The following is a 20,021-nucleotide window of genomic DNA, read 5'->3' as shown; positions in this document are numbered from 1 at the left end:
TTTCATTAATCATCAAGAAAAAAAATACGTCAGACATGGCTGTATGGGCATAGTTCCCTTTGCCTTACCCTTCGGGGAAAACCAAACCAAAAAAAAAAAAAAAGACATTCATTGACTGCTGCATTTTTAGTCACGCCTTAGTATTTTTGATATTATTATGTTGGCAGTATGACACGCTCGACTCCAGTGAGTAAAGTCCTCAAGTCGAGATCGTAAAAGTCAAATGGAAATATCAAAATCTTAAATTTTATTCTGGCCAAAAAACCCTCAGCGGTTTCCACATGTGAGGCCAAGGGTGGCAAATCTACTCTAAAGTCACGTATTTTTTTTCATCACTACATAGTATAAAACAAAGTCGCTTTTTCTGTCCCTATAACCCTATGTACGCTTAAATCTTTAAAACTACGCAACGGTTTTTGATGCGGTTTTTAATAGATAGAGTGATTCAAGAGGAAGGTTTATATGTATAATAACATCCATTAAATAGTGGAGAAATACTGTTATTTTTTGAGGTTTTTAATGTGATATTAATAATTTCATTTTTTGTTCAGCATTGCACCCGAGCGAAGCCCTGGCGGGTCGCTAGAAATATATAAATTGAAATAATATCTCTCGATGTTGCTCCACTGTTGGTAGAAACGAGATGCTGGTTCAATAATAATATATTACTTATAACTATTACTATCAGGGGGAGCTAAAATGGCTACATCGAAGCAATTCATCTAAGATAATATTGCTGTTTGACATTTGTTTGCATTGCGCACTTACTTTTATATGCGCAAATGTCAAATTGCAATATTACTTTCTTAGATGAATTGCTTCGATGTGGCCATTTTAACCCCCCAGGAATTTGGAGCAATTGACAACATTTCAAATTTTTAAGCCGTGGTTTTTTTGTGCTATTTCGAAAGTAATTGTTTAAATAAAAGACACGTATTTTTTCTTTTCAAGATTTTTCCCCTAGAAGTTACAAAAAATATTTTTTGAAAATTGGATTCTGCCATTGATAGAATGAAGGCAGTATAATGTCGTCACTGAAAAGGCAAAATTACGTAAGCGCCAAAATGCCATTTCAAGAAAAAGCCGTTTAAAGCATTTTTTCGCTGTTTTATCATAACTTCTTACCCATTTATCCAATTTTGATGACGTCAACGTAAGATTACATTGTTTATCGTTTTCTATGTCTAGCAATAACATATTATAACATGGACTGCTATTTTAGGATATTTTGGCGCTTAAGTAATTTTGCCTTTCCAGTGACGATGTAATGTACCTTTGCATGCGTATTTAAAACAAGTCGCAAACAAAGTGTCATGTTATGTATGACATTTACTTTTTTTATAATTTTTATGTAAAGGTCTGAACTTATTATGCCTTCCTCTTCTGACCTCGTGGATTTTTCAATATATTTCTATTATTACTGAATTAAAAAATCTGAAAAAATGTGTTTTGTGTAAATCATAGAAATATCTCGAAATGGTTTTCGATTTAAGGCACCTTAGTAAAAATGAAATGTTGTCAATTGTTGGCAATTTCAAAAAAGGAACGTCACGTCACTTTTTAAGAGAAAAACGTTTTGGCGGGTGTTCCGTCTGCGACTACGAGGAAAGAAAAACAAGTGAAGACGATTATTGTCGAGGGAAGCAAAAACTGAAAGACTATTTGTTGTATTCTTTAGTATAATATTTCTTATTATAATTTGTAGTAATAATATTTGGTTTCCGTAATAAGAGTGATATTTGAGCTACTTAACATTTACTGTTTAAAACTGGGTATGTTACTAATATTTACGTTTTATTGTAGAGTTAGCTAACACAATTCATCAAAATAAGCAATATTATTACTATCAGGGTATGGTTCTTTTTGGTTTGGGAATTTGGAGCAATAGGCTAGTTTCCAACTAGTCAAATCAATTACTGTTTAATTAACGTCAAAACGCGAAATTTCTATAGAACTTGTATGAAAAGGCACATTGTGACGTCATAGAAAAAAGAAAATGTAATTCGTTAGTTTTAGATCTGTCTTCATTTAGTTATCAGAATTTGATAATTTATCTTCAACCTAGTACACGACCCAATTAATCAAAATAAGCAATTTTGCTATTAAGTACTTATTTGACATTTGTTGGCGTTGGCACGGCGCGCAGTTACTGTTATATGCGCAAACTAGCTTTTGCCCGCGACTTCGTCCGCGTGGCGTTTTATAAGGTATATGCATGTGTAAGAGGGTAGACAGATATGTCTGCCCGTAGAAAATTATGGATCTACCTACTCCACTCCAATCTCATCAGTCATCCCGTGATCATGGCACTTGCAACAGTGTCGAAATATCGGGAGTCTCATATCCCCATTTAAACGCGGTAAGAACCCGTTATTATGTGCTTTAATTATGCATGTCAAACAACATTTTTTCCCGCTAACTCCCGTTCCCGTGGGAATTTGGCAATATCCTGTTGCAACTAAGCTTTAAGTTTCCTAAGGTACCTGCGTGCCAAATTTCAACCGTCTAACTTAAGCGGTTTAGATTTTTCATACAAAAGGATTTTCCCGATAATTCCCGCTCCCGTGGGAATTTCGGAAATTCCTTTCTTAGTGCACTTCTACGGTACCTAATCTACGTCCTTTCCAAATTTCAAGTGCCTATGTTTAGCCGTTTAGGTTGTGCGTTGATATGTCAGTCAGTCAGTTTCTCATTTTATATATTTAGAAGATGTCAAATTGCAATAATTGCTTTTTAGATGAATGTCTCGTCGTGACGTTTCGAAGAAATATTTTAAATAATACCAACTGCAAAGAAACGTTCATTTTCAATAAATAGAGAGTCATTACTCACATTATTGTTGGCAATTTCAAAAAAGGAACGTCACGTCACTTTTTAAGAGAAAAACGTTTTTGCGGGTGTGGCTTTTTGGCGGGAGACGGGAACGGGACAGTTGCTTTCTTCGTTGAATAATCTAAATAATTAATACGAAGTGGTGTTTTGTGGTTAATTATCGCATTAAGTTAGTCGGAAGACATTCGCGAGTGTTATTATATCGGAGTATTCAATAAACAAAGTGTATCTGCCTATTTTCGCTTCGTGCCAGGAAGCCGCTTCATAACTCGAAAGTTTATGCGGACTTTTGAGTTAATTCGTTTGGGGTTCGGAGTAGGAGTCTACTCCGAGGGTGGGGGCTTAGGTTTCATCATCATCATCTTTCATAATTTCATCAATCATCAAGAAAAAATAATATTAACCCAATCGGGCGTGCAACATTACATAGGTATGTACTTAAATACATACATACATACATACATAAACTCACGCCCGTAATCCCTAATGGGGTGGGCAGAGCCACAAGTAATCAAAGACAACTTGCAGCCACTGTTGATACGAATTCCAAAGATGGATATGATGAACCTTATGGTGATAAGGGATCAGCCTATCGCCCATAACATTAGTCCATCATGTTAGAGGACACAATCCCTCTGTCGGTTTTTATGTACTTAAATATTCTTATCTTATCTTATCTTATTTAGCCTATTTGATCCCACTGCTGGGCAAAGGCCTCCCCTTGATTTTTACACTCCTCTCGACTTTGCGCGATCTCCGGCCAATCCTTGCGATAAGCATTGAGGTCGTCACACCATCTTTTACGCGGTTACAATATTAAAATTTAATTCATAGTCAATCGGGCGTGCATCTCGTTACGATGTTACTAACACCCTGTATTTACATAGCACTGGCAGTATGTTGAACTTTCTATAAGTACAAAGGTTTGCATGACTCGCTAGATTTAGCTTTATCTAAAGCTTTATCGTATTCTTAAACATTTCTTTTGAGTTAGTAGAAGAATGGAAGTTAAAAAAAACACATTTAAAAAAAACACAAGTATTGTATGAGTAATATTAAGTTTAATGTTTGAACATTTGATCAAATATAAATTAAAAATGCTGTAAAAAACACGAATTGACGTCATGTTTCTGGTGGTATGGAGCCATGAAGCAATGAAAACCGGAACAATTATTTTTGTCTTCTGACATAAATAATAATAATAATAATACATAAATATACAGATTTAAAAGAAGAAGTAACAAGAATATGGAAACAAGATAAAGTATATATAGTTCCAATAGTTGTCTCCACCACAGGTATTATCCCCAAACATTTGCATCATAGCTTGAAATTATTAGATCTGAATAGAAATACATATATAAACTTACAGAAAGCCTCAATCCTAAACACCTGCCGGATAGTTAGAAAGTTCCTCCAAACAGATGAATGCGACAAATCGACAACAGTTGCAAATCCTTAATACTTACCTATGTTATTTACTTGGCGCCAGCCCGTAAATATCATACATATACCAGCATTAAGCTGAGATAAGATTAACGTTACAAGAAAATAATAATAAAAAAGTTTATTTAGGTAAAATCTACGACACACATATACATCTAGCGTTATCCCGTTTTCACAGGGTCCGCTTACCTACCCTGAAGATTTGACAGGTCCAGTTTTTTACACAAGCGACTGCCTGTCTGACACAACCCCTTCCAACCTTCGCGATCAGAACACACATGTGAAACAATTCACACCAGTCAGCTGAGTAGGATGGAGTATTCCATTAGCTAGTTCTACTCAGTGAACATGACACTCTCAGAGGGGGTTTTAGTGGATGAGAGTCCCACATAACCTAGCTTTTTTCCCGAGCAGCTGGGTATGCGTAATGCATTTCCCCCTCCATAAAAAAACCCCTTTCAACCCGCGAAGGGAAAACTAGCCCAATACAGGTTAGGTCACATACCTCCGAAAATGCATTACTCGGGAATGTGAGTTGTCACGATGTTTTCCTTCACCGCTCATCTAATCATTTATGATCCAAACATGAATTCGAAAACAAATTCGACAATCATTGGTTTAGGCCTGTGCAGGATTCGAACCGGCGACCTCAAGGTGAGAGGCAAGCGTTCCACCAATTGGGCTACCACTCCCCTTAGGAGACAAGTAATGTAGGATATAGAATTAAAAGGGGTATTTCATTGTTCTTCAGTCTTCTTCTTATTGTGTGGGAAGTTAGGTGGAATACCAGCCTCATCAACCCTGGTGTCAGGGTTATGATTGCGCCGCCATAGGCCCCTGACATGGCTACAACAATTACTTACTTACATCAGTAAATAGTAACCGGGACCAACGACTTAACGTGCCTTACGAAGCACGGATCTTTTTACTTTCGGACAATCAGGTGATCAGCCTGTAATGTCCTAACCAAACTAGGGATCACAAAGTGACCAGCGATTCTAACGGGCACATTCCAATCGCTGGTTGCACAGCCCCTACTTTAACTCTACAAAGCTTGGGTGATTAATGTGATACGTCAATACTCTGTGCATATAAAGAACACAAAGTAAAAAAGGCGAACAACCGCTTATTACGCAAATTGCATTATTTATTTACCTATTACCTACAATAATAAAGAAAGAATAAGGCAGCATTAAGGTTTTTTAGGTACAAGTAGGTAGTAAAAAACATCAGAATTCTTTTCAAACTGCATATTCTTACGCACGTAGAGAAAAAACTGTTCAAATAAAACAAGTCAAAGTTTTTTTTTATTATTATTTAAATACAACATTCATCATCACTAATTTAAGAGCCACGCTCTTGTCGGTGTAGCATTCTCCATGCTACTTTTTAGGGCGAAATAGCGCAGTTTCCCTCTTGTCTTCCGCCCAAATAAAGCATTAAAATACTTAAAATAATATGCTTCATAACATAAAAAATTAGCATACAAATTCCCCGATATCGACCCCGCCCGGCGTAGTCGACGATTTCCCTCAATCAGCGCTTATCGCTATCGACCCACTAGAGTCGATTAATTCTTTCAAATATTTTTCCTCTCACGATAGAAGAAGATGGTCAAGCCAACTGTGTTAGTGAAAACTGCATTAAAAATAAATTATAATAACTCATTGGTGCAAAGTCCGGGGATCGAACCGGAACTTCTCGTTTCAGAAGTAAGCCCACGCCACATTGACCACAATAATAACTCCGACTTTCAGACTTTGGAAATCGAACGCAGGACTTCCAGATCGAGATCCGAACTCTAACCACTAGACCATAACCGATATTGATAAATCGATAGTTCACGTTCACTAGCCATTTAGCGCCATCTTCCGGGTAATAAACGTACCATTACAAGACATAGTTTATTGCCTGTTGTTTAATTTTAGTTCCGCTACTGCATACTAGATGGCGCTTCTTTTAAAATGTTTTGAAGAGCGTTGATGGCCTTGCCTGTTAAAAAAAAAAATAACAACAACTCTGATGCCCAGGTGGGCGCAAATATCGTCTCAAATTATTATCTGAGTATCTTTTCAGATAATCATCTCCCTAGCGTAATCCCGTTTCTCACAGGGTCCGCTTACCTAACCTGAAGATTTGACATGTCCGGTTTTCCACAGAAGCGACTGCCTGTGTGACCTTCAACCCGCGTAGGGAAAACCAGCCCACTACAAGTTAGGTCACATACCTCCGCAAATGCATTTCTCGGGAATGTGGGTTTCCTCACGATGTTTTCCTTCACCGCTGAGCACGTGATTATCATTTATGATCCAAACATGAAATCGAAAACAAATTCGACAATCATTGGTTTAGGCCTGTGCTGGATTCTAAAGACCTAAATTGGAAGTCTATTCCTCTTCCATCCATCTCTGTCAGTCATCATCTAACGGCCTCGGTGGTCCAGTGGTTGAGCTTTGGGCTCACGATCTGGAGGTCCCGGGTTCCAATCCCGGTGGGGACACATCACGAAAATCACTTTGTGATTCCTAGTTTGGTTGTAGGACATAATTGGCTGATTACCTGGTTGTCCGAAAGTAAGACATTCCGTGCTTCGGAAGGCACGTTAAGCCGTTGGTTCCGGCTGCTACTTACTGATGTAAGTAAGTAGTTACATGAGCCATGTCGGGGGCCTTTGGCGGCTAAATAGTAACCCTGACACTAGGGTTGATGAGGTTGGTATTCCACCTCACAACCCACACGATAGAAGAAGAAGACAGAGCCAACTGTTTTGGCTCACTGTTTGAGGCTATCCCTTGTTCGGCAAGGACTTTGCAGGCTTGAATCTGAGAATGCTACACCGACAAGAGCCACTTAAATTAGGAGAAGACTTGGCCGGTCAAATGGGGAACCCTGAGGGCTCTCCGGTACAAAAACACAAAAGGCCTGAGGGTGCCCAATTGGGCGCGAACTTCGGCTCAGAGCATCGTCTGAGGGGATTATATTTGAAAGAAATAACCTACCTTACCTTTTGAGGAGCTCGGTGGCGCAGCGGTTAATGCGCTCGGTCTGCGATTGTTGAAGTTAAGCAACTTCGGCAAAGGCCGGTCATAGGATGGGTGACCACAAAAAAAAAGTTTTCATCTCGAGCTCCTCCTCATCGCTTTGGCTCGTGCTTCGGAAGGCACGTTAAGCCGTAGGTCCCGGCTGCATTAGCAGTCGTTAATAACCATCAATCCGCACTGGGCCCGCGTGATGGTTTAAGGCCCGATCTCCCTATCCATCCATAGGGAAGGCCCGTGCCCCAGCAGTGGGGACGTTAATGGGCTGATGATGATGATGATGAACCTACCTTAGTGGGTAGATAGCGATAAGCGCTGAATGAGGGAAATCGTCGACCACGCCGGGTCAAAATGTTGTCGCGAGCTGATTGGTCACCTCTATAGCTAAACACTCCAGCGGATTAGAAGTCATTGTTCAATAAGTACAGTATATTTACATTAAAACACGAATATTAACACTTGTGTCAACACAGTTTTAAGGTCAATGTACACAGAGGTGGTGTTATATCATTCTTATTTTATGTTTCTTTTAACAACGTCTAGTTCCGTGTGCCGAGGTTTTTCTTGCAGCTTCTTTTCCCCGGCTATACAGGTTGTGAGAAGCTGCAGTAGTTTTAGGCGGATGACACGTTCGTTATGTTAAAAATTGACGATTCAAAGTGTAACCATGATGAATTACCAGTTTGTCTGCTTCGACACTGACAACTGGGCACCCTCAGGCATGTTATCTTTCGACCTTCCAACCCGCGAAGGAAAAACCAGCCCAATACAGGTTAGGTCACATACCTCCGAAAATGCACGGGAATGTGGATTTCCTCACGATGTTTTCCTTCACCGCCGCACGTGATAATCATTTCTGATCCAAACATAAATTCGAAAACAAATTCGAGAATCATTTTTTTATTTAATATCTAATAATTACAACCAATAATTTTAAGTTACCATACCGGCACTTACCTAAGCGGGTAAGTTAGATACATAAAATATAAGGTTCTCTGTTTTTACTCATAAATTTATATGTAATAATGGAAAAAGTCTGCTAAATTGAAGTGGGACTGGGCCGGACACGTTTGTCGGATGCATCCGGAGCGATGGGCACGGGTCATTACTCACTGGATACCTCAGGGCGGGCATAGAAGTCGAGGAAGACCGCGTAAAAGATGGTGTGACGACCTCAATGCTTATCGGAAGGATTGGCCGGAGATCGCGCAAACCCGAGAGGAGTGGAAAAATCAAGGGGAGACCTTTGCCCAGCAGTGGGACCGTATAGGCTAAATAAGATAAGATAAGAATTTACCATGGCATACTGTTACTTGTCCTATTATTAGTTACGTATTGTATTAATTTGTCATAACTTTTTAAGCATAATTTTGAAAGCCATAACTACTATAAGCATAATAATTAATGATCATAATGATATGTACTTAAGCATAAATATTATAAGCATAAAACTATAAGTAGTCCGAATAAGAAAAGTTTTGGCACAACTTTGAACATTTTTGAAACTTAAGTACTTTTCCCTGGCTGCATTTGGTTCATAATTGTGACTTTTTATATTTTTTGACACTATTTCATGCTGTTGGTCATCATTCAGTATACTTTTCGTGTGTAAGATAAACATGCTGGCGGCCTAGGGGTGGTCCAAGAGCCACCCCCGCCGCACCCTAACCTACTGTTACATTATGCCTTCTGATCTTTATGGCTAATATCAATTAGACGAATAAACAATATGCCTTATAACAATAGAATTAACTATATTTATACGCCAAAACACTATTATGTCAAATTATCCTCTAGTTATTAAATAACTTGTAATGTATATCCTCGATCGTTGGTTTTTAAAAGATGTGTTGCTGTTGCAGTTTCTTGTCATTTCTTCTCCTCAGCCATATCACCTTGCGAAATGACGTAAATTCAAAAATGTTACATTGACCTTCATCAAGTTTATTCTTGATAATTACGTTGAATAAATTATTCTGATTTCTGATTTCTTATCATTATGAAAAAAAAAATAGGCCAAACTCAATATATTATGACAAATTAAAATATGGCATAAAAAATTAGGAGAACAAATGGAATCCCAAAATATAAACTTAAATTATTATAAAAACATTTACAGTAATATCCTTCATTAATATTATCCTAACCTAATATTTTAATAGGTATTTTATTTTCAAGAGCGTGACTCTTAAATTGATGATGATGAACCTAATATTTTAATTATAACTTCTGCGAACCTAACTATATCGGGAATCGAACCCGGACCTCCAGATTGTGAGCCCAAAATGCTCTAACCACTAGACCACGGAGGCTTAATGCTGCGGGAATGCGGCTTTAACTACTTGGCTGGTGCTACTATCTCGCAAGTCCGCTCTGAGATCGCTGTTCCCGCTGTAACGCTCTGTGTGAATTGAGGTTTATAGCGAACATAATTTCCGTTTGTTCAGAATGAAAAACACTATAACCTTGAAATTTTGTATGGTGAGGCCATGTCAACAGCGGACAGTAAGTATGTGTATAAGCGGCAGCGATTTTTGGCAACTCGCAGCTTTTGGGCGAGAGTCTATATATTGTAGATTTGCCGCAGGTGGCATTAACTACTCGGCCGGACAAATAAGGAGTGCTGAAGGCTCTCACCCGGTACAACGTTTTAAGACAACAGGCCTGAGGGTGCCCAGTTGGGCGCGAACGTCGGCTCAGGGCGTCGTCTGAGAGGAAAAATATTTGAAAGAATTAATCAACCCTAATGGGTCGATTGAGGAGCTCGGTGGCGCAGCGGTAAACGTGCACGGTCTGCGATTGTTGAAGTTAAGCAACTTTCGCAAAAGCCGGTCATAGGATGGGTGACCACAATAAAAAAAGTTTTCATCTCGAGCTCCTCCGTGCTTTAGAAGGCACGTTAAGCCGTTGGTCCCGGCTGCATTAGCAGTCGTTAATAACCACCAATCCGCACTGGGCCCGCGTGGTGGTTTAAGGCCCGTTCTCCCTATCCATCCATAGGGAAGGCCCGTGCCCCAGCAGTGGGGACGTTAATGGGCTGATGATGATGATGATGAATGGGTAGATAGCGATAAGCGCTGATTGAGGGAAGTCGGTATCGGGGTCCTGAAGTGTTTGGTGTCGCGAGCTGATTGGCTGCCTCTATGGCTAGGCTAGAGTAAGGGTCGTCGGGATCGTATATTACATCCTTCGGACGCCGATACTTTTCAGTACCGTCCCTAAGTGGGATGTATTCGGATCATTTATGATCGAAACATGAATTCGAAAACATATTCGACAATCATTGCTTGCGAAGCGCTCTACCAACTGGGTTACCACGGCTAATAACTACCCTACAACACTCCATCATAATCTCTCTAGCATTAACCCGTTTCTCACAGGTACCGCTTACCTAACCTGAAGATTTGAGGTCCGGTTTTTTACACAAGCGACTGCCTGTCTGACCTTCCCACCCGCGAAGGTAAAACCAGCCCAATACAGGTTAGGTCACATACCTCCAGACACTGCATAAAAAAGTATTTTTTTTAATAAATAGCCGATCATAAAAAAAAGTCTACAATAAGTTACGTCAAAAAAAACGTGATAGGCAAGTTTAACCTACTCAATACTTTTTATGAGACTTATTGTTCATTAGTTACAGTTTGCGTTCACTACTTGGCCGGTGGAAATCAAAGAATGAGGACCCTTTCTCACTAGACACTATGGCGGCTTTTAACGGCCGCCTCCGTCACACAATGCAGCTCGGCTATGCCACCTGGGAACCGGTGTAGAGGGCACTCGTTCACTATGTGAGATATGGTTTGATCCGGGTGACCACATTCACAGTATGGCGACTCCTTTAAGCCCAGAAACTTGCGGCAGAGACTTTGTTAGGGGAGCTTAAGCTGGATATAATAGGATCCACTACCGTACCGTACATAATTAGTACGGCCTCCGTGGTCCAGTGGTTGAGCGTTGTGCTCACGATCCGGAGGTGCCCGGTTCGAATCCCGGTGGGAACATATCACAAAAACCACTTTGTGATCCCTAGTTTGGTTAAGACATTGCAGGCTGATCACCTGACGGTCCGAAGGTAAGATGATCCGTGCTTCGGAAGGCACTTTAAGCCGTTGGTCCCGGTTAATACTTAATACTGATGTACGTACGTAGTCGTTACATGAGTCACGTCAGGGGCCTTTGGCGGCTCAGTAATAACCGTGACGCCAAGGTTGATGAGGCTGGTCATCCACCTCACAACCCACACTATAGAAGATTAGTATGGCTATATGGTACTACATTCAACCAAAGGGTCTACTCGGCCCGCGGGCTCAGACGACTACTACATTCAACCAAAGGGTCTACTCGGCCCACGGGCTCAGACGACTACTACATTCAACCAAAGGGTCTACTCGGCCCACAGATTTATAATAGTTAAAATTGTAAAAATATGAACAATGCCCACTGGGCACTGTTCACTAAACGCAAACTGTCTAAAGGTCAATTAAAATGTATGTACGAGGTTATTAAACATTTATTAAAATTAAAAAAATATACATATCTCTTCTTGTAAATTAAATTAGTTTCACTGTGTACACCTACAACGTGTATCAAATAAGTAAAGAAAATAGGAAAGGCTCAAATACCTACACATCCTTTAGCGGTAGAGAGTGGTCAACTGAACCCGCGGGCTAAGTAAACCCTTTAGTGGTAGAGAGTGGTCGACTGAACCCGCGGGCTAAGTAAACCCTTTAGCGGTAGAGAGTGGTCAACTGAACCCGCGGGCTCAGTTGTCCAGACAGGTGGAACGACTCACCCACGCAAAAAATCGAAAGGGGTCATTCAGCCCGCGGGACGATTTTTATGTGGGATTAGATGACCATGAAGGGGGTTTATTTATTGCAGTGTGACGACGTCGCAGATACGCCAGCGACCGTGTCGACGACGTCGTCAGCCGTCGTCGCCGGTTTGTTAGCACACTTAGTAAGATAGAATGAATAGGGCTCTTTAAGATGTGCTGTTTATTTTTTAGTAACTGAAAGGTGATGTTTTTTTAAATGTATTTGTGTTTTTTAGTCTATGTAGCTTGAATGATCCATGCGTTTACTAAGTATTTAACAAGCTCCATTGTAAACCGCATCGTCACTTGCTGTCAGACGAGATTCTGTGATTGCGATTGTCTCGTACATGAAATCATTAATATTAAATATTTCTATTTTATTTCGTGTCATTTTTATTAATCTGGCATAATAGAAATTTTCCATTTGCCATTTACTTAGTAAAAAAAAAGTCTTTTTGTAATTATTTATTTTTATTTTGGTGCAATAAAGTGTATTTGTATTGTATTGTATTGTATTGTAAAAATGTAGGTAAGTACTCTTACTAGTTTTGTAGTCGACATACAAGGTGTTACTTACATGTTTTTTTTTTGACGAGACTTATTGTAGATTAGGCTAGTTTCCAACTAGTCAAATCAGTTACTTTTTACTAAACGTCAAAACACGAAATTACTATGGAATTTGTATGAAAAAGCACTCTGTGACGTCATAGAAAAACGTGACAAAATGTCGGACTTATTATTACGTTTTTCTTGATTAAAATTCATAAATAAGTTTAATAGAAAAAAGAAAATGTTTTTCGTTAGTTTTAGATGTGTCTTTATTTAGTAATCAGAATTTCATAATTTATCTTGAACCTAGTACACGACCCATTTGCCGCAGATGGCATTAACTAATTGGCCGGACAAAAGTTAGTGACATCGTAAAGAAAACTTTTAGGGATGATTCAGACATGCAATTCAGACCATGATTCTGAGTTGATATCAAGTGGAATTTTCAGTCGCAAAAGTATAGACCTTTTATTATTATTTTTTTTTCTCTTTATGTTTAGGAACTTTTGTTTTTAAAACATGCCAGCTCCAGCGATCCTTAACATGTACTACAATCTATTATGAGAGTGAATATCAAAATGTGCCAAGCCCGGCAGCGAACCCCCACACCATTCCTCCGCGAAAAATTGGGCTCCGACATGAAAAAGGATAGCTTCAGCTACGAGGTAACTTGTTCCTCTAAACAACTAGAACCACCTTTTATTATTTTTCTGTTCACAGGCTGTGGACAGGCCTGCTTCTGTCAGGGAGCTCATAAAACACTGTTTCTGTGATAAAGTTACATAACTCTTTATTTTTCACTTTCCTTCCACCGACTGTAATTGGAATACCATTGTATTTAAGCCTATAAATTATGTAATACAAGTAAACTGGATTTAAAAAAAAAGAAAAGAAAGGAAAACATGAAACAGTAGGACTAAGGCCCTGTGCTGGGAGGTTTTCTGGCCACGTCTTTCCCTCAGCGTTACAGATTCCGATGTGGTAGTAGTTTTACAGCTAGTTACATAATATGTAATTTAATTTTTTTGGCGTTCAAAAAGCGCTAACTTTGTAAGCCAATTTTGAAAAATAAATATTTTTGATTTTGATTTTTTTTTTCATTAAATCAGCCTACTTTATAGAATAACTATATATTGAAACCTATAGGTATAAATTTGTAATTAGTATATAGATACTAGTGATTTTATTTAAATTTACTATACTATTCAGCTGTTAATCTCCCTAAAAGTAAATAAATAAAAATTAAACTAAAAATAATTAAAAACATATCAATTCAGAATCATGGTCTGAATTATCCCTCTTAGTATTCGTTACGATGTCCTTTTTCCCACCGGGGTAAGCAAAAACTATGGAATTCCATTTGCTTCGATCCTGACACACTTCTCTTGTTTCCTCCACAGTCATCAATCGCTTCATATCATACACGCCGCGCCGATTCAGAGTACATCGTACTGAACCTTTTCTAAGGACGTCTTCAATTTGGCAAAAACTATTAAATATAAAACAATAATAATTAAGTAAGTACCAATTTTAGATAGTTTTTTTTAGTAAGCAGTCGTTACAAGAGTCATGTCAGGGGCCTTTAGCGGCTCAATAGTAACCCTATTGAGTTGATGAGGTTGGTAATCCAGCACACAACCCACACGAGGGAAGAAAGGTACCAATTTTTAATGCTCATTGGTGCTAATTCCTGCAGACGCAATCTAATTTTATTTTAAGTTATACCTGTAATTTTCTTATCCGTTGAAAAAGATAGGGACGGGTAATCGACAGGCATAAAATTTATGGAACACACGAAATCGAAATCAACCGTCTAAAATTTTTACATCGGCCAATAACCCGACAGAGTTAAGTAGACAACACGACAAACGGATTGCATACCAGCGACACGCCTATTTTATTCGCCCGGGTTATTCATTCGTTTTAAAATTAACTTGTTGACAATCATCCGTCCCTTTCCTTTTTGGTGAATAAGAAAATGACGGGTATAAGTTTTAATAAAATTAGGATGTGTCTGCAGGAATCGGGGCCAATATGAGTTTATTGTTTTAATTTTAAATTCTCCTAGCCACACACAATTAAATGCGTAAAGGCAAAATTTTTAACATAAGTAATATATATTATATTAACCATTTTTGGGTATCATCGATATATATAAAATTATGTAAACATCATACCAGTTTTGTACGGTTACTTCGTCTTAAGGAGAAGGTTGTTGCTGCTGATACCTATACACACCATGGTATAAGAAGACCAGGTATGCTTGAGCATAACTGGCCTTATACCGTGGCTTGACATAGGATTGATCCAATTCGATTCAATTCAAAAATATCTTTATTCAGTAGGTAACATAGTTACACTTTGAATCGTCAATTGAATTGTCTATGACAAGCCGCCATAGCTGGCCCCGTGGTATAAGAAAGAAAGAAAAACAGAAAGAATGAAAAGAAAGAAAGAAAAGAAAAAATATTTATTAATTATGTATTAAACATTAATTACATACGTGTCGGACGACGCTCAGTGGGTAGGCCCGCTACAAGGTGGACCGACGATCTGGTGAAGGTCGCGGGAAGCCGCTGGATGCGGGCAGCGCAGGACCGATCGTCGTGGAGATCCTTGGGGGAGGCCTATGCCCAGCAGTGGGCGTCATACGGCTGATGATGAATTAACATAACAGACTTAAGTAATTAAATTACTTAATAACTAAACGTAATTTTTTACATTTATTTATTTATTACATATTCACACACATTATCATAACAGGCCAGGCCCAATTCGATAATGCTTAATACAATACAATCCAATTACAACTAAACATAAATCAATAGATCAATAGATCAATAGTAATAATCAATTAATAATTAAATAAGTATAAGAAAACCAGGTATGCCCAATCCTATGACAAGCCTTTGATGGCGTAAACGTTACCATACAGGCATTTGCCAAGGGGGTAACTTAGGGAAGCAGGACGGAAGAAGCGAGTCACAGGGACTGTAACCTGGAACCTGACAGAGGGCAGCAATAACTGTCAGTACTATTCAGAGGTGGAGGACAGGAGTCCTAGTACGGCTTTGAAATAGACTACTCTGGGCGCTATCCCACTCGCGTCAGACAGAGTACTGCTGAGTGGAAGTCAAGGGGGAAACCACTGCTCTATTTTTCCCTTAAAACCTCCCTCTTGACTTTAATGTGGTGACTTTTGCGAAGGGATACTCCACTTGATATCAACTCAGAATCATGATCTGAATAACGGCCTCCGTGGTCCAGTGGTTGAGCGTTGGGCTCACGATCCGGAGGTCCCGGGTTCGAATCCCGGTGGGGACATATCACAAAAATCACTTTGTGATCCTCAGATTGGTTAGGATTACAGGCTGATCACCTGATTGTCCAAAAAGTAAGATGATCCGTGCTTCGGAAGGCACACACACTTACTGATGTACTTAAGTAAGTAGTCATTACATGAGCCATGTCAGGGGCCTTTGGCGGCTCAATAATAACCCTGACACGAGGGTTGATGAGGTTGGTAATTCACCTCACAACCCACACGATAGAAGAAGAATGGTCTGAATGATCCCTCAAAGTTTTCGTTAACTGACACCTGTATCACGTCATCACCAGCCCATTAACGTCCCCACTGCTGGGGCACGGGCCTTCCCCATGGATGGATAGGGAGATCGGGCATTAAACCACTACGCGGGCCCAGTGCGGATTGATGGTTATTAACGACTGCTAATGCAGCCGGGACCAACGGCTTAACGTTCCGAAGCACGGAGGAGCTCGAGATGAAAACTTTTTTTTTGTGGTCACCCATCCTACGACCGGCCTTTGCGAAAGTAGCTTAACTTCAACAATCGCAGACCGAGCGCGTTTACCGCTGCGCCACCGAGCTCCTCATATTACCTACCCTTAATTAAAAACTATTGTTATGAAACTAAATTTTATATAATATTCGTTTACAGTAAATTCAAATTCAAATTCAAATATTTATTGCATTCCATGTAGTACAATGGGGTGTTACATAGGCACAGGAACTAAAACATGGACCCTGTAGGGCACAGCAACGTTGAAGGGAAGAGAGGAAGTGTGTATTAAAATTAAAACTTATCATTTAAAAATTCGTCTACAGTATAATAGCTCTTTTTAATTAGCATTATTTTTAGATTTTTCATAAATAAATTAGTTTTAGTTTCATCTCTTAAGTACTTTGGGAGCTTATTATATATTTTAATGGACATTGCTAATGGGCTCGTGGCGTGTAATTTTAGCCTAGAATTTAGCAACATTAATCTGCCTTGTTGTCGAAGCGAATACGGTGTAGGAAAGTCACTTCGTTTTTTATAAAAGTGAGGGTATTTTTTAACAAATTTGCATATTTCCAATATGTAGATAGAAGGCAGTGTTAATACGCAAAGTTGATGAAAATGCGTTTTGCAAGATTCAGTTTGCTTAATGTTACCTATGATTCGTATAATTTTTTTCTGCTTAATGAATAATTTTGGTGCATTTGTACTGTAGCCCCAGAGAATGACACCATAGCTCAACCATGCATGTGCATAAGCATAATATGTTACAAGTGCGGTTTCTCTATCAGTTGTTTTTTTAATTTCTTTTAGTGCATACATAAATTTTGACAATTTGGATATAGTCTCTTGAATATGAATTTTCCAATTCACATGAGAGTCAATGTTTAGCCCAAGTAGACAGAAATCATCAACACATTCGATTTTTATGTTATTATAGGTGAGATCTATGTCTAGGTTACTTTTTTGGTGTGGTCTAAATATCATTAATTTTGTTTTTGAGTAGTTAATTTCTAAGTTATGGTCGCTTAACCAATTTGTAGTTTTGTCCAGTATTTCTTTAAGATGATTAGTTATAGTATTTCCATTTGAGCACGACGTTAGTAGGGAAATATCATCTGCAAACAGTATGCACGGCTCCTGCATTATTTTCGGGAGGTCGTTGATGTACAGGAGAAATAGCAAGCATCCAAGAACACTTCCCTGTGGAATAGACGCTCGCATAGGCTGGACATCTGACCGTATTTTTTCTATTTCTCCTGTGTCCGTGTTAAAATATTCCACCTCTACATACTGCTCCCTATTTTGCAAATAAGATTCCATCCATTTATGAGCGATCCCGCGTATACCTACTTCATGCAATTTATTTAATAGTATTTTATGCTGTACTCTGTCATATGCTTTTGACATGTCTAATAGCACGCCAACTGCGTATTTTTTATTATTTAAAATGTCTAAAACTTGTTGTATATATTTGAATACAGCCAGAGTTGTGCTGCGCCTCTTCCTAAAGCCATTTTGGCACTCATCTAAGATATTGAATTTTTCGCAGAAAGAAGAAATTCGATCACACATGGACTTTTCAAATATTTTTGCAACCGTTGGGAGCATCGCTATGGGCCGATAGTTACTCGGATCATCCTTACAATTTTTTTTGTGAATGGGTTTGATTATGCTTTGTTTTAGTAAATGTGGAAAACATCCTACTTCAAATGACTGGTTTACTAGCATACATAGAGGTAACGCTAACTCTTCTGCACATTTTTTAATTAATATAGGAGGTATTTCGTCTATTCCGTAGCTATTCTTGTTCTTAAGGTTTTTTATAATTTTTAGCATTTCCGTGGTATCAACTGGACTAAGATACATAGAATTTTCTGTGGGATTAACTACAGGCCTACCCATTGGTATCCTAAATTGGTTGTCGTGTTTTCTCAATCTTATCTCGCCTTGTGTAATGAAATAGTTATTAAATTTATCTGCCACCAATTTTGGATCCGTGATTATATTGTTCTCTATTTTTAATTGTATATTGTGTTTTTCTCTTGTTATTTTTTTATTCGTACGTTCGTTTATAATTGTCCACATAGTTCTAGTTTTGTTTGTCGATGTTCTTAGTCTATATTTATACTGTAACCGTTTTGAAAAATTTACTGTTCGTTTTAATGTTTTCTCATATGTTTTATAGAATTCGCGGAGTATCTTATTATTGCTTTTATTAACAATTATTTTTAAAAGCCTTTTATTTAAGCATGATACTTTTATACCACGTGTCAACCAACGTTTATTACACTTGGTTAGTGTGATTTTTCTGAAAGGGAAGCAGTTATTTAAGGCATGTAGGAGAATTCTATTAAATGCAATGTAGTTTTGGTCCATTGTATTATTTATTGTTATAATATTTTGCCAATTTATGTCGATCAACTGTGATTTGAAAGTACGTATATTTTCATCATTAAAAAATCTTTTTTTTGTTCGCCATGTAACGGTTTTGCTACTATTGTGAGGTCGTTTTATTTCAATAACGACTGCACTATGGTCAGAAAAGCCTAGCTCTTGTACGTATGTTGCCTGTATTCCTTTTCTAAAGTTTGTAAATATCAAGTCTATGCATGTTGCTGATTTATCTGTTATCCGGGTAGCTTTAGTAATATGTTGAATAAAGTTATGCTCTAACATTAGATCCAGATATAATTTTGCATCCACTTTTTTATTACGCTTTATTTTTGATTTAGACAGGTGTTGTATTACATTAATGTTAAAATCGCCTCCTATAACTATATTGTATTTAAAATATTTTTTATTTAAGAGCTCCAATATTATTTGTAATTGCTTACTAAATATCTCTTCATCTCTTCCATTCCAATACATAATTATTAATAAAATATTCAAATCCGGTAATTCAACAGCACAAAGTTCTAACACAAATTCAATGGACAAATCTGAAAATTCTGGTTTTTCTATATACTTGTGATTTTCTTTTAACAAGATACATACTCCGCCGCCATCCTTAATTTTACGGCAAAAAGACGCTACTAATCTATATCCGGTGAAATTTACTACATCTAATTTGTCTTTAGACAACCAGGTTTCGGATATACATATTGCATTGAAGGATGATTCTTCTGAGATAAAGGCTTCGACGATATGTAATTTATTATATAAACTTTGGGTGTTTTGGAATATTATCTTAAAATACTGACGTTCGAAAAAATAACTGTCTACTATTATTTAAACAATTTAAACAATTTTCATCATGAGATTGACCATTATCTTCAATTTCTATTTGGACCTGTTGCGGTGTTACATTTGTTGAAACTCTGATGGATTCAATAAGCCTGGCCAAATCTTTGAACACTACAGTCAAGCCCTGTCTATTTACTTTTCCTGATAATTCATAGAACATATCACTTTTGTAAGACAAATTAAGATTCGAATCTAATATAAAAGCATATTCAAATGTGCCATTATCCAATCCCAACAGATTATTAAATAATTCTATTCTATGATTAAAAAGATTTGCAGTTTTAGATACTTTGA

The 20,021-nt window shown here is 38.1% G+C and overlaps 1 protein-coding gene across 1 annotated transcript in view; it reads left to right on the top strand.

Moving 5' to 3' along the window:
• Positions 1-2,286: 2,286 nt before the first annotated feature.
• The window catches only part of LOC126379557 (uncharacterized), a 37,688-nt gene continuing 19,953 nt past the window's right edge, over positions 2,287-20,021 (top strand). Inside the window, exons 1-2 of the mRNA XM_050028357.1 lie at positions 2,287-2,359; positions 14,082-14,198. The gene's annotated coding sequence lies outside the window, so the exon portion shown is untranslated. The remainder of the gene's footprint in view (positions 2,360-14,081; positions 14,199-20,021) is intronic.

This window comes from Pectinophora gossypiella, chromosome 29 (genome assembly GCF_024362695.1).
Source record: "Pectinophora gossypiella chromosome 29, ilPecGoss1.1, whole genome shotgun sequence".
Taxonomy (NCBI): Eukaryota; Metazoa; Arthropoda; class Insecta; order Lepidoptera; family Gelechiidae; genus Pectinophora; species Pectinophora gossypiella.
The sequence above is the reverse complement of the archived record's forward strand: the minus strand, read 5'-3'. Positions and strand labels throughout refer to the sequence as shown.